The 13186-nt window shown below is 40.5% G+C and overlaps 1 protein-coding gene and 1 non-coding gene across 2 annotated transcripts in view; both read left to right on the top strand.

The window, feature by feature from the left end:
* LOC145557364 (uncharacterized) overlaps positions 1-13186 on the top strand; it is a 46415-nt gene that overhangs the window by 20001 nt on the left and 13228 nt on the right. The gene's annotated exons all lie outside the window — the stretch shown is intronic.
* LOC145561053 (small nucleolar RNA R71) lies at positions 2193-2299 on the top strand. Its single transcript, XR_014093637.1, has one exon. It is a non-coding gene; the product is annotated as a small nucleolar RNA R71 (small nucleolar RNA).

Genomic DNA, 13186 nt, shown 5'->3' with positions numbered 1-13186 from the left:
CTCCCGCAAAGCGCTGGTTTATCTAGGTCCCGCACGACCTTCTTACCAAGTGCAATTTCTAGAACCCTTGGCCTAACGCTTGATCGGGTGGTTTCTCACCCGGTCTAGCGATGTTTAAGCTGCAATGCGGCTTCCTGACATAACCTGTGGGACGCCAAGTCGCCTTATCTGGTGGATCCTCCTTGGCTTGGACTGGGGGTTCTTCAATGCTACGCACTAAAAACCCTTTTTCGATCGAATGTTGCTTCAAATTGTCATTGCGTTCGACACTTGCAACTCGATCTGGTGGAACACTTAACGTAGGCTCGATTCGCACAACTTGCTCGATCGGTTCCACTTGTTCATCCTCGAAACCAAGACCAACATTGTAGAGTGCTCTTTCTATTGCATCGACTTCCTTCTGCCATTTGTCTATCTCATCTGAAAAGGATGCAACACAAGATACCGCCTCCAAGGGATCCTTTTCAAGAGCTTGGGGATTGTTAGAATAATTTACAACCACATTAACACTAAAACATTTCTCCTCAGTCATGGAGCTTTTAGGGGCATTATTCAGATTAAAAACAACTTTATCGTCCCCTACTGATAGTGTTAGCTTACCACTTCTTACATCTATGACTGCTCCTGCAGTGTTAAGGAATGGTCTACCCAAAATAATTCGGGTTTGCATATCCTCAGCCATATCGAGAACAACAAAATCTACAGGTATATAGAATTTACCTACTCTAACGGGGACATCCTCTAAAACACCTAAGGGGTATTTGAAAGTACGGTCGGCCATTTATAGAGTTATATTGGTAGCTTTTAACTTACCCATATTCAACTTGGAGCACACAGATAATGGCATGACGCTAACACTAGCACCCAAATCACATAATGCATTATCAATCAAGAGATTGCCAATATGACAAGGGATTGAAAAACTACCCGGATCTTTTAATTTCGGTGGAGACTTATTTTGAAGTACGGCACTACACTCTGCAGTGAAAGCTACTGTCTCTACCTCACTAATAGACCTTTTTCTCGTCAAAATTTCTTTCATAAATTTTGCATATGATGGGATTTGTGTGATCAATTCAGTAAAGGGAACTGTTACCTTCAAATCTTTAACCACCTCCAGGAACTTACCAAACTGCTTATCCAAGTTTGTCTTCAATTGACGATTGGGGAAAGGAAGTTTGATGATTGGATTTGAAGCATTCTTATTCTTGTCTGGAGTAGCCACCTTCTCTGGAGTTGTACCCTGCAATGTAGAGTTAGATATGTTAGTATTATCCTTTAGCCCTGCAGGGCTATCAACTACATTGTTTGGTTTAATGGAATCAAGATTAGCATTATTTGGTAAAACAGGTTCATCAACTCTGGGCATAGAGGGCCCTTCATAGTTCGAACCACTCCTTAGAGTAATTGCAAATGCTTGATCCGTAGGCCTTGTAGGCTGTGCCGGCAAGGCTCCCTGTTGGCGGGCTTGTAGAGTAGCGGAGAGTTGCGCAATTTGATCATCTACAATTTTATTATGCGCTAAAATTTGATCAATTGTCGCATCTCTGCTCTCCATGTGCTTTTGCATATTGACCAACATTGCTATAATTTCCACCAGAGAAGGGTCGGAAGATGAGGGGGGTTGTTGTGGTTGATTCTTCTGGCTAGCATTGGGATGATAATATTTCTGCTGCTGTTGCTGTGGCGCCTGTGGTTCTTGTGGTGGTGGATTTTGAACATTAGTGCTCCGGTAGGAAAGGTATGGATGATTTCGATACCCAGGATTGTAAGTGTTGGAGTATGGGTTATTCTGCCTATAAGCTTGGAAGGCATTAACTTGCTCCACGGAACTCCTGCAATCCTGCTCCCAATGACCTACAATACCACAATTTTCACAGAAAGCCTCATTAGAATTATTATTAATCGCAGAAACATTAGCTACATTAGCAGTGCTCAGGTTATCTAATTTTTGGCAAATAGAGGTTAGTTGAGCTTGCAAAAAGGATACAGAGTCGACACTATGCTTCCCCTTGTTAGCAAATCCTCTGGGATTCCCATATTGGGAATTGTGTATCGCCATTTCTTCAATAACCTGACCTGCATCATCAACATTAAGATTCATAAATCTCCCACTAGCTGCAGAGTCTAAGATTATTCTAGAGGAATTTCCAATGCCGTTATAAAAGGCTTGGATTAAATTCCATTGTGCTAAATTATGGTGAGGGCATTCTCTTTTTAAGTCCTTGAACCTCTCCCAAGCCTCATATAAAGACTTATTGGCTTCTTGGGAAAAGTTCTGAATCGCACTCCGTAGTACTGCTGTTCTCTCTGCAGGATAATACTTGTTATAGAAATTCAAAACAAGAGTTTCCCAGTCAGTTATACCAAGTGTAGTTCTATTTAAACCATTAAACCACAATTTAGCTTTCCAGTTAAAGAGAAGGGAAAGAGAATCTCCCTGATTTGGTCTTGAGTGACCCCGGCTTGCCTGATGGTGTTGCAATATTGACAATAGTCGGCAATATGAAGATTCGGGTCTTCACCCTTGGCTCCACTGAATTGCTTCCTCTCTATCATCGTTATAAATTGAGGTTTGATTTCAAATTGAACCCCATCAAGAGCCGGATTAGGGGTGAGATGTGGAAAATCCGTAAGCTTTGGTTGTGAATAATCACTAAGTTTCTTTGGAGCCGTCATCTCTGATTCTACATCTGATGATGCCTCTAAATCGCTGGAATCAGTTGGAGGATCGCGGTGATTATTGTTATTATCACCAAAATCCGCCAGGATTTGCTTGTAGAAATTTTTCTATCTATGGAAGGAACGTTTGATCTCAGGATCGAATGGGATATAACCTGATCTGGAACACCTGGGCATAAACAAAAACTAGAAGCAAATATGAGATTTGTCTCAGAGAACTAACGCTCTCTAAGACAAAAGAGAAATAATCTAGACTACAAAAACAATCAGAAATAAAAATAAAACCGTTTCCCCGGCAACGACGCCAAATTTTGACAGGGTAAAGTCGTATCCCCTAATCAAAAATAATTCCTAAGTCCTCTAACTAAAGTAGATAGGGAAGTAGGGTCGATCTCCACAGGGAAACAAGTCTTTTTACTCCTAATTAATTATTATAATCTAAATTATCTAAGTAACCAATATTTATATTTGAGTATGAAACTAAACTACAAAGAATAGGAATAAGGAGAAAACAATATATGAAAGACTCTAGGGCATAGGTTCACCAATAAATAATACACCTGGGTAAAACATAGTAATCAATCATTGACATTGCATAAATAACATGATTAACAGGCTCTCGCAATTTATTAATCAACATAGATCTAACAGGCTCTCGCAATTTACTAGATCTAAGTTCTTATTGAAAATAGCCTTTAATATCAAATTAACATCTGCTCGATTCATCAATTTAATATTGCTATACTTTTACAAGCCGCAATTGTAAAACATTAAAACAATCCAATAAGAAATTATCATGCAATACCAATAATCAATAATAGTCAATCATCAATGCATCAATTAACCAGATTGTAAAGGGCTCTCGCTACGTATTACAATCACACAATTAATTTACCGGTATTAAATCTCATCTCTCGAATCTTGACTTAACCATTTATAAATTAACTTGCCTATTGAAACTAGACCTAAACATTAATTCTCATCTCTCGATTCTTGAATCAATATTTTCAAACTCATGCATAAAAGATAGGCCTAATCTAGTCACAGAGCATTAAATCAATCAATAGGAAATTAATCTAGCATTGATAATCAACAACAATAATTTACCCCTTCATATTATTTATTAGATCCCCATAAACCCTAGAAATTAAACTACTCACAAATCATCATGACTAAACTAATCAAATAAATAAATAAAAGCATAATCAAGGGAGTAAATAAAATAACTGAAATTAAAGGGGAAGAAATTGTTACCGAAAAGTAATCTGGAATTAATGGAAGAATTAAGGACAAAAGTTTAGAGAAAGAATTCTAAGAGAATAATTAAGAGAGTAAAGAAAGAGTAAAGAGGAGAAGAAGAGATACTAAAATTGTATTACGGAGAAGTATTTATACTCCGTACAAAATCCTAAATTAAAACAAATTAAAACTACGTTAAACATCTCCTAAAAAATACACGCGCCCGATCGGGCGAGGCACCGCCCGATCGGGCGCGCCTTCGGGCGCCAGCCTTTGCTTTTCTCGCCCGGCCGGGCGCGCCTCCGGGCGCCAGCCTTTTTGGCCGGGCGGCTCTCTTGGGCCACTATTTGGACTACGATTGGGCTCCAATTCTTCGGGCCAATCTGGGTTTCCTCTTTGGGTCTTGAATACTCGGTCCAAATGCCCCGGTATCACCTATACCGAGCCCTTAATCACCGGTTCGATGGCTCTAACCGGCCCTGGGCTATAAAATCTGGTCGTGTTTCTCCAATGCTCGTGATTGCTCCAAAATATCTCGGGAAAATACTCCAAAAGCATAAATCCCTGCAAAAGTCAACCAAATCTACGAAAACACTAGAAAACACCAATTAGTAATAAAAGTGGCTCTAAAGAGCCAAAAACACTACTAATTATGACCAAGGGACGGGGGTAAAATACTATATAAGATAGACACATCATTTACCCCTTGGATCTAAAACATTTTTCCTTAGTGCTTTTAACACCAAGTCTCCTACTTTGATATTTCTTGTCTTGACCTTCTTATTAAAATGCCTAGCCATACGAGTCTGGTAATTAACACTGAGTGTGATGTAGAGCTTCTAGTCGTTTCTCATCGAGTAGAATTAATTCTTCATATCTTGCCCTAGTCCATTAAACTTCATCGAGTTTACTCTCTAATGCAATGCGTAGGGACGGTATTTCTAGTTCGACAGGTTGTACGACATCCATTTCATATACCAAGGAAAATGGCGTATTTCCTGTTGATGTATGGATTGACGTGCGGTAACCCCACAATGCGAAGTGAAGTTTGTCAGGCCAATCTTTATAATTTTCCGTCATTTTCTCGATGATAGTCTTTAAATTTTTATTAGCTGCCTCGACTGCTCCATTTGCTTGAGGTCTATAATGGGAAGAATGATGATGTTGAATGCCATATTTTTGTAGCAATTCTTCACATTCGGCTTTTAAGTGAGTTCCATTGTCACTTATCATTTCATGTGGGACTCCGTATCGACAAATAATATTTCTCTCAATAAAGAGTGCTACATGTTTTGCAGTGAGTTTAGCGTATGATTGCACTTCGACCCACTGTGTGAAGTAATCAATTGATACTAGGATATATTCGTGGCCTCCTGTTCCTGGGGGAGTGATTTTGCCAATGATGTCAATTCCCCATGTAGAGAATGGCCATGGCGATGTGTAGGTGTAGAGCAAGGATGGAGGAACATGTTGTAAATTGGCATAAATTTGGCACTTAGGGCATCTTTTTACGTATTGATGGCAATCCCTATTCATTGTAGTCCAATAATATCCTTCTCGCATTATTTTCCGGACTAACATTTTGCCATTTATATGTGTTCCACAGATTCCTTCGTGGACTATCCTCATTGCTCTTTTTGCATCCTTTTTTCCTACACATAAGAGAGCTCGACCCTTAGGTACCCTTTTATGTAGCTCGTTGTCTATGAGTTATTGGGAAGCCAAAAGCCTTAATGCTCGTTTTGCTCTTTTGTCAGCATGAGGAGGGTATTCTCCTTTGGTGACATAATTGAGTATGTCCGTGTACCACGGTTCTTCTTCTTCTTCTTCTTCTTCTTCGCCTTGGACTACTTCGTCGTCTTCTATAGCCTGGATGTATGCTGGTTTGTGTCTTTTTTCTATAGTTAGAGGCATTTGCTCGATTTCCATGGGAATCCTAACCATTGAGGCTAATCTTGCCAAAGCATCAACAAATTGGTTTTCTTCCCTAGGTAGATATGTGTATTCTACCTTCTCTAACTGATCGGTAAGAGTTTCCAGATAGGTTTGGTAAGGGGCTAGACTTTCGCTCCTTACTTTCCACCTTTTAGATATATGATTGATAATTAAAGAAGAGTCTCCAAATATCCTTAACTTTTTTACTCCCAATGCCAAAGCTATTTCAAGGCCTACCACGCATGCTTCATATTCAGCAGCATTGTTGGTAACGTCGAAATCAAGCTTTATGGAGATTGGAACATGCTCTTATTTAGGTAATACTAGTAGTACTCCAACGCCACATCCCTTTTGGTTTGAGGCTCCGTCGAAGTATAAGGTCCAAGTATCATCTTCAGTAACTATTAGGTCTTCGTTTGGAAATTCATTGTCTTGTATTGGCGTCGAGTCTTCTATTGGAAAATCTGCTAGAAAGTCTGACACCACGGATCCTTTGATAGCTTTTTGTGGCATGAACCTTACATCAAACTGGGCTAGATTGACTATCCATCTTGATATGCGTCCGTTGAGTGTAGATTTCTCGAATAGATACTTGAGTGGATCTAATCGGGAGACTACAAAGACGGTATGCACTAGCATGTAATGTCTTAACTTGGTTGTGGCCCACACCAAGGCGAGGAACAACTTCTCGAGCGGTGTATAGCGTGCTTCGTACTCGAGCATCTTCTTGCTTAGGTAGTAGATTGCGTTCTCTTTGCCTTCTACTTCTTGTGCTAGCATAGCTCCCATTGTCTCTTTGGTAACCGTCAAATATAACCTAAGAGGTATTCCGGGGAGTGCTGGTGCTAATACGGGAGGATTTGCGAGATAGGATTTGATCTTTTCAAAGGCTCTTTGACACTCGTCATCCCATATTACTGGTACATTCTTCTTGAGCTTCTTGAAGATTGGTTCACATATTGTCGTCAATTTTGATATGAACCTACTTATGTATTGCAACCGGCCAATAAATCTTCAAATCTGTTTCTCGGTCTTGGGCGGTGGCATCGACATGATTGCTTTGATCTTGGTTGGGTCTACCTCTATTCCTCTAGAGCTTATGACGTAACCCAAAAGCTTGCCTGAGGTGACCCCAAAAGCACACTTAGATGGATTCAACCTCATATTGTATTTTCTTAGCCTTTCGAAAAATTTCCTTAAGGCTACTTAATGGCCTGGACGGTCTTTTGATTTTACAATCATGTCGTCGACATATACTTCGACTTCTTTATGCATCATGTCATGGAGTAAGGCAGTTGCTGCACGTTGGTAAGTAGCACCCGCGTTTTTCAACCCGAATGGCATTACCGTGTAGCAGTAAGTGCCCCATGGTGTTATAAAAGTTGTTTTCTCCATGTCTTCTACTGCCATGAGAATCTGGTTGTAACCTACGTACCCATCCATGAACGAAAGAAGCGCGTGATTTGCCGTGTTATCTACCAGAATATCGATGTGTGGCAAAGGGAAGTCGTCCTTTGGACTTGCCTTATTTAGATCTCGATAGTCGACACACATTCTTACCCTTCCGTCTTTCTTCGGAACTGGGACGACGTTGGCAACCCATTCGGGGTATTTGGATACCTTAATGAAACCTGCAGTTATTTGTTTTTGAACTTCTTCTTTTATTTTAAGAGCTACGTCGGGTTTCATTCGACGTAACTTTTGTTTTACAGGTTTCATTCCTGGAATTAGTGGTATAGTGTGTTGAGCTATTTCTCTATTAATGCCTGGCATATCTTCATATGACCAAGCAAATACATCGATAAATTCTTTAAGTAAGTTAATTAAATCAGTTCTTTCTTGTTTATTCAGTGTTAATCCGATTTTAACTTCTCTTTTATGAGTTGAATCATTTGAGATATCAACTGTTTCAGTTTCTTCAATTACCGGTGTTTTCTTTTCGAGTGTTTCCATTGCTTTAATAATTTCTTTGTCTTTTTCATTGTTAGTTAAGCAATGCTCATCATCTTGGGTTAGAGAAGAACACGAGAAATAAGGAGAATGAGAAATATAATTATACTCTGAGATCATTACATCAAAGAGTGATATGTCCGTAGGGACTGGATCACTAACTATCCTAGGAGAAGAAAAAGGAGGGGGAGGTGTTACTACTAAAGACTTAGAAGACTCTAGGGGGAAAGACTCTGACTCAGACTCAGACTCAGACGAATCTTCAAACATCGGTCCTTGCCCTGTCGTGATGGATATCTTCCTTCCGCTTGGAGTAGTCACCTTGATAGTCTTGCGCCACCCTTGTAGTGATCCTTCAGCTGGAGTGATTAGCTTCGAGGGATCGAAGATTTCACTTTGTAGGATTGTTTGAATAAGCGAGGAGTTATCCTCTTTACAAGTTGGCTCATTCTTTTCTCGCCCAAACAGTAATCCCATGACGTTAAAGTCAAAGCATGGGGGTGCTTTCTCCTTGTAGACAGGAGTTGGGATTTCATCAGTGAAATAGAAATCCAAGAAAATCTTGAATCCCGGTTGTCTTATGTCGTTTACAACAAATGGCTCGGGAAATTCATGGCATGGATAGTCCTCTCCTTATTTTATAAACTGACCATTAAGCGTAAGAGGGTACTGATCCATTGGGATTGCTTTCTTTTGAATGCGAGCGTCCCTACGTGCTTTTGACTTTTCCTGGGCTCGCTTGAGATCTTTCTGAGTCGGTTCGAAACCAAGTCCGAAAGTGTCTAACTTAGGGAGGCCAGGTGACTCCAGCGGTTTTGCCATTCCTTTCTTCTTTCCTAGGGTCATCCCAGGAAAATGTCCTTGTTTCTTCAGCATGGCATTGACAATCATGTTGGAATGGGGGTCATGGCAAAGAGGGGTCCTTTCATCCTCCTGGATTAAGGAGACTTCTTCGTTAAAGCCCCATAAATCTTCATCGTCCTTATCGTGCTCCACATTAATGATTGGATTCTCTATAGATTTGATCCTCATAGGCGAAGCATCGATGGTGATTGGAATTCCCCTAACTATAGCTTTTACTTGTTGGTGGAGAGATGAAGGGACGGCCTTTAGATCATGAAGCCAAGGGCGTCCCAACAACAAGTTGAACGAAGCTTTAATGTCTACTACTTGGAAACTAGTAGCATGTTCTATTGCTCCTGTCGTTACATTTAGGGTAATCTTGCCAAGAGCTTGACGACGAGTGTTGTCGTAGGCCATTATTCCTTGTGTAGACGGAGTTAAATCTTCGTCCCTTATGCCGAGCATCCTCGCAGTTCTAAGTGGACAGACGTTGATGGCCGATCCATTGTCTACAAGAGTCATAGGAACATTCATCCTCTTGCAAACTACTGTGAGGTTTAATGCCTTGTAATGTTTGTCACCTTCTGGGGGTAAATCTTTGTCAGAAAAAGTGATCAAATTAATCGGACTAGGAAGGTCACTTGTGAGGAAGTTGGCTAATCCCTCAGGAGTAGTGTCAGAATCTATCCCAATTTTGTCCAAGGCATTCATTACAGCTAACCTATGTTCTCGAGATGTTGCCAGAAGTTTCCATACATTCATCTCAACTTTTGTCTTCTTAAACTGCTTAACAATATCATTGTCTTCAATGATAGGTATGGGAACTTGTTGTGTGGTTGGCATAGGTGGTGTTGAAACGGGAGGCTGTATTCTCCCAGATCTTGTGAGGACGTCAATCGATGAGTCTTCTTCAGCCCAAATGTCATCTGTGGTGTATGACACAGAAGGTGTAGGTCCTACTATGTCCTTTAGATAGACATCTTCTTCATCACTATCCCAAACTCCATTAATGGTCACATCCTCTTCTTGTTGAACTTGGACTAGTTTCTTTTCATCAATCATTTTCTGAACCAAATCCTTGAATTTGAAACAGTTTTCTATAGTGTGACCCCCTGATTGATGATACTGACAATAATATCTATCGGTTCTTTTCAATGATTTGAATGGTCTCGGTTCGAGAGGTTTGATCTCGCCACTCTCGGAGAGCATTTCGAACATTTGTGCATATGGGATTCCAATTGGAGTGTAGATTCTATTGCTCTTCTTGGGTTTTTCGGTGACTTGTAAGTGAAAATGCTTTGCCTCATAAGTCGTTCTCACTGGTGTGAATTCCCTTTTAGGTTCATCTTTCGGAAGTGGAACCTCATCACATTTCTTTTGGGATTCCTTTATAGCCTTGAGAGCTTCACGTAGTAGATGCGATACCTCCATCATAGACAGTGTGAGCAATTGTATATCTTCCTTACTTGCCAGTTCTGGAAGGTTATCCTTGACATCGAAAAAGATTTCCTCTTCCTTTTCTGCGGCATGGATTTCTTTGACGGGTCTAATGAGAGATGAGGGGTCAACCTCGTTTTCCTCATCAGAAATAGCCAGGGTATGAGCGAGAGGTGCATTGTCAATGCTTGACTTCTTACTGGCAGGGGGCAACGGTAGCTTGTTGTTATCGATTAAGTCTTGGATAGCTTCCTTAAGCTTCCAACAGTTTTCGGTTAGATGGCCCCTACCTTGGTGATACTTGCAATGTGAATTGGGGTTCCAATTAGCCGACCTCTTCTCAACTGGTGGGTCCCCAAATGGTCTAATAGGAGTTATAAGACCTTTTGCATTTAATCGATCAAATGCAGTGTCATAACTCATGCCAATAGGAGTGAAGTTCCTCCTAAATGGTTTCTTCTGTCCTTGATTGTTCATAGCAAGGACTTCTCCTAAATTAAAAGTGCTAACGTTGTTTGAGTGGGCGGTTTTGGAAGAAGAAGGATTGTCGTTCTTCTTTCCTTTCCAGCCACTATTGGAGTTATTGTTGGCAGCTTTTAACTTAGCCAAGTCGTCTTCAACATTGATCTAAATGTCATAAACGGCCTTGAAGGTATGGAGATTATTTTAATACTTGAGATGCTTGGAATATTTTTCTTGAAGATTTTTGATGAACAGCCTCATAGATTGTTTTTCACTTGGCACCTCAATCATCTTAGCTGAGGTTTCCCTCCATTTGTTAAAGAAAGAGGTGAAACCTTCATTCTCTTTCTGCTTGAGGATTTCAAGTTCCCTATGGTCAGTCTCGACTTGAATGTTGCATTTGTACCTATCAACGAAAGCGTTTTCTATGGACTCCCAGGTAGAGGTCTTTTCTTTCTCAAGAGAAAAGAACCATTGTTGGCAAACGGTCTCGAGAGATAGTGAGAACAGAGAAGGGAAAACCTTCTTATCAATACCCTTAATACTCATTATTGTTTCGAATGCTCTTAAATGAAAGTAAGGGTTGTCAGTTGCTCTGAATTTTGGGATGTCGTTGGCATTGAACTTCTGCGGAAGAAGATCTTTGTCCACCGAGACCCCTTGTGATGTAAGTTCTTGAAACTTGTAGTCTCTAGATAGCTTGCTTAGACTCTCTTGCATGAGGTCCATCTGTTGTTGCTTCACGGGATCATCGATCTTGAGTGCGAGAAGCTTCAGTGTCTCACTCACGGTAACCAGTTGGTTCCTAAGATCATTGACTTCTTCTTGTGTTGCCATTATAGTCTTAGCTTTCCTCTTACGAGCTATGGGTTTGTCGAAAAGTTGGACTTGTACGAAGAGGTTGTCTTTGATTAACCGTCCTTCCTTTCTTAACCACGCCCTGTAAATTAAACCATCTTGCGTTTTAATTACTTGACTCGAATCAACTTGACTTTACGGCCTATTTTAAGGCGGAAAAAAGAGAGAATAAAGTAAAAAAAAAAAGGGTGCATATTTTTGGCAAAAATAATGTACATATTTTTAGGGAACTAAGTATAGTTTTTTTTTATTGGAGGATTAATATCCGACTTACCCCCCTTAAAAAAATGACGGAAAAAAAAAAACGCGCACACAAGACTCTCTTAAACATGGTCAAAGTATGTGTATTGGTGTGTGCGTTGAGTGTAAGTGACATGCTTGAACTCTTGTGTAAGACCATGGGACTTAGTGCCTAAACTCGATCATCGACTCAATTAAGTACTATTGACAGCAAAACTTAACCGAATTAGTTAGAAAACTGATTAATTAGACTCTAGGTGATGACTCGGCCAATAATCCGAACTGTCGGCCAAACGACAGGACTGGCGTCGCACTGTGGAGCTTGGCGCCAAAAGACAGAGCTGTCATCAGGCGCTACACTTCATAGTGTGGCGCTACAGCTCAGACCTTGGCGCCAATATTGGAGCTTCGATCTGGGACTGTTTTCGGTGTTATTAGTCAATTGGGGTATGCCTAAAGTCGTACTAGGTCAATTCCGATTAATATATTAAACTTTATTGACTCAAATTAATTAATTAATTAATTAGGCAAAGTTCTTTAAGTCATTAGTTTATTTAATCTCAACACAAGTCAAACAAACGGTTAAGAGAAATCATAATATATATGCACGACAAATAATGCACAATTAGTCAAGTAGGCACAATATGATGCAATGAGTTTGCAACCTAACCATGGCTCTAGTTCTCTAAAGTTTTGGATATGGTTTAGTCAATAGAGGGTCCATGGTTAATTGTCCGGATGCACCGCGCGGAAGCCTAACCGTGAAGGGTTGGCGCGAGTGAATGGGACACCGCGAGTTTTAGAAAAAACTCCCTTCCATGGTTTGGTGAATTCAACATCTCGGATGTACCCTTTGTTGCACGGAGCGTTCAATCGAGTAGATGGAGCATGAATTCCCAGAGGGTTATGTCCATATGTAGAACACATATGGGTTTCAGAAAAGTGAGAAAAAAATACAATCAGGAAGTAGGATCGAGCAAACAATACGAAAAACCGCTCGAAATTAGAACGCATATTTCTGGCTCGGTATTGAGGGAAATTGGCGCCAGCAAACAGAGACTAGCGCCAGCTTTTAACTGTAGTGCCTGGCGCCAATACTGGCGTCTGGCGCTACGACTAAAATGCTGGCGCCAAGCTCTGGCCCCTTACGCTACTTCCCACATGCCTCAACAGCTTTTTGTGCTCGATAAAATTTTCCAGTTTTGCGCGGTGTTATTTCGGTCCTAGTTGTGAAAGATATTTCTCAAATTTCCTACGTGTAAAATCCTATGTTTTTGACTCATTACGGATGGTCTTTCCAATGAGATCTTTTTTATGCATATGACAATAATGTTAATCAAAATTACGCACATGAAATACTTAGAACCTTTCGAGTCTCATCCACTCATTCTAAATCATTGCCGAAACAAATTCAGGAATTAAAATAGAAATCCTCCCCAGCGGAGTCGCCAAAAACTGTAGGGAATATTTCAAGCGTTAATCCCTAGCTTGAACCCCACTGTGATCATACACTAAAGTACGGTGGCGTCCAAAGGGAAGA

This window comes from Chenopodium album, chromosome 9, assembly GCF_948465745.1.
Source record: "Chenopodium album chromosome 9, dcCheAlbu1.1, whole genome shotgun sequence".
Classification (NCBI taxonomy): Eukaryota; Viridiplantae; Streptophyta; class Magnoliopsida; order Caryophyllales; family Amaranthaceae; genus Chenopodium; species Chenopodium album.
The sequence above is the reverse complement of the archived record's forward strand: the minus strand, read 5'-3'. Positions and strand labels throughout refer to the sequence as shown.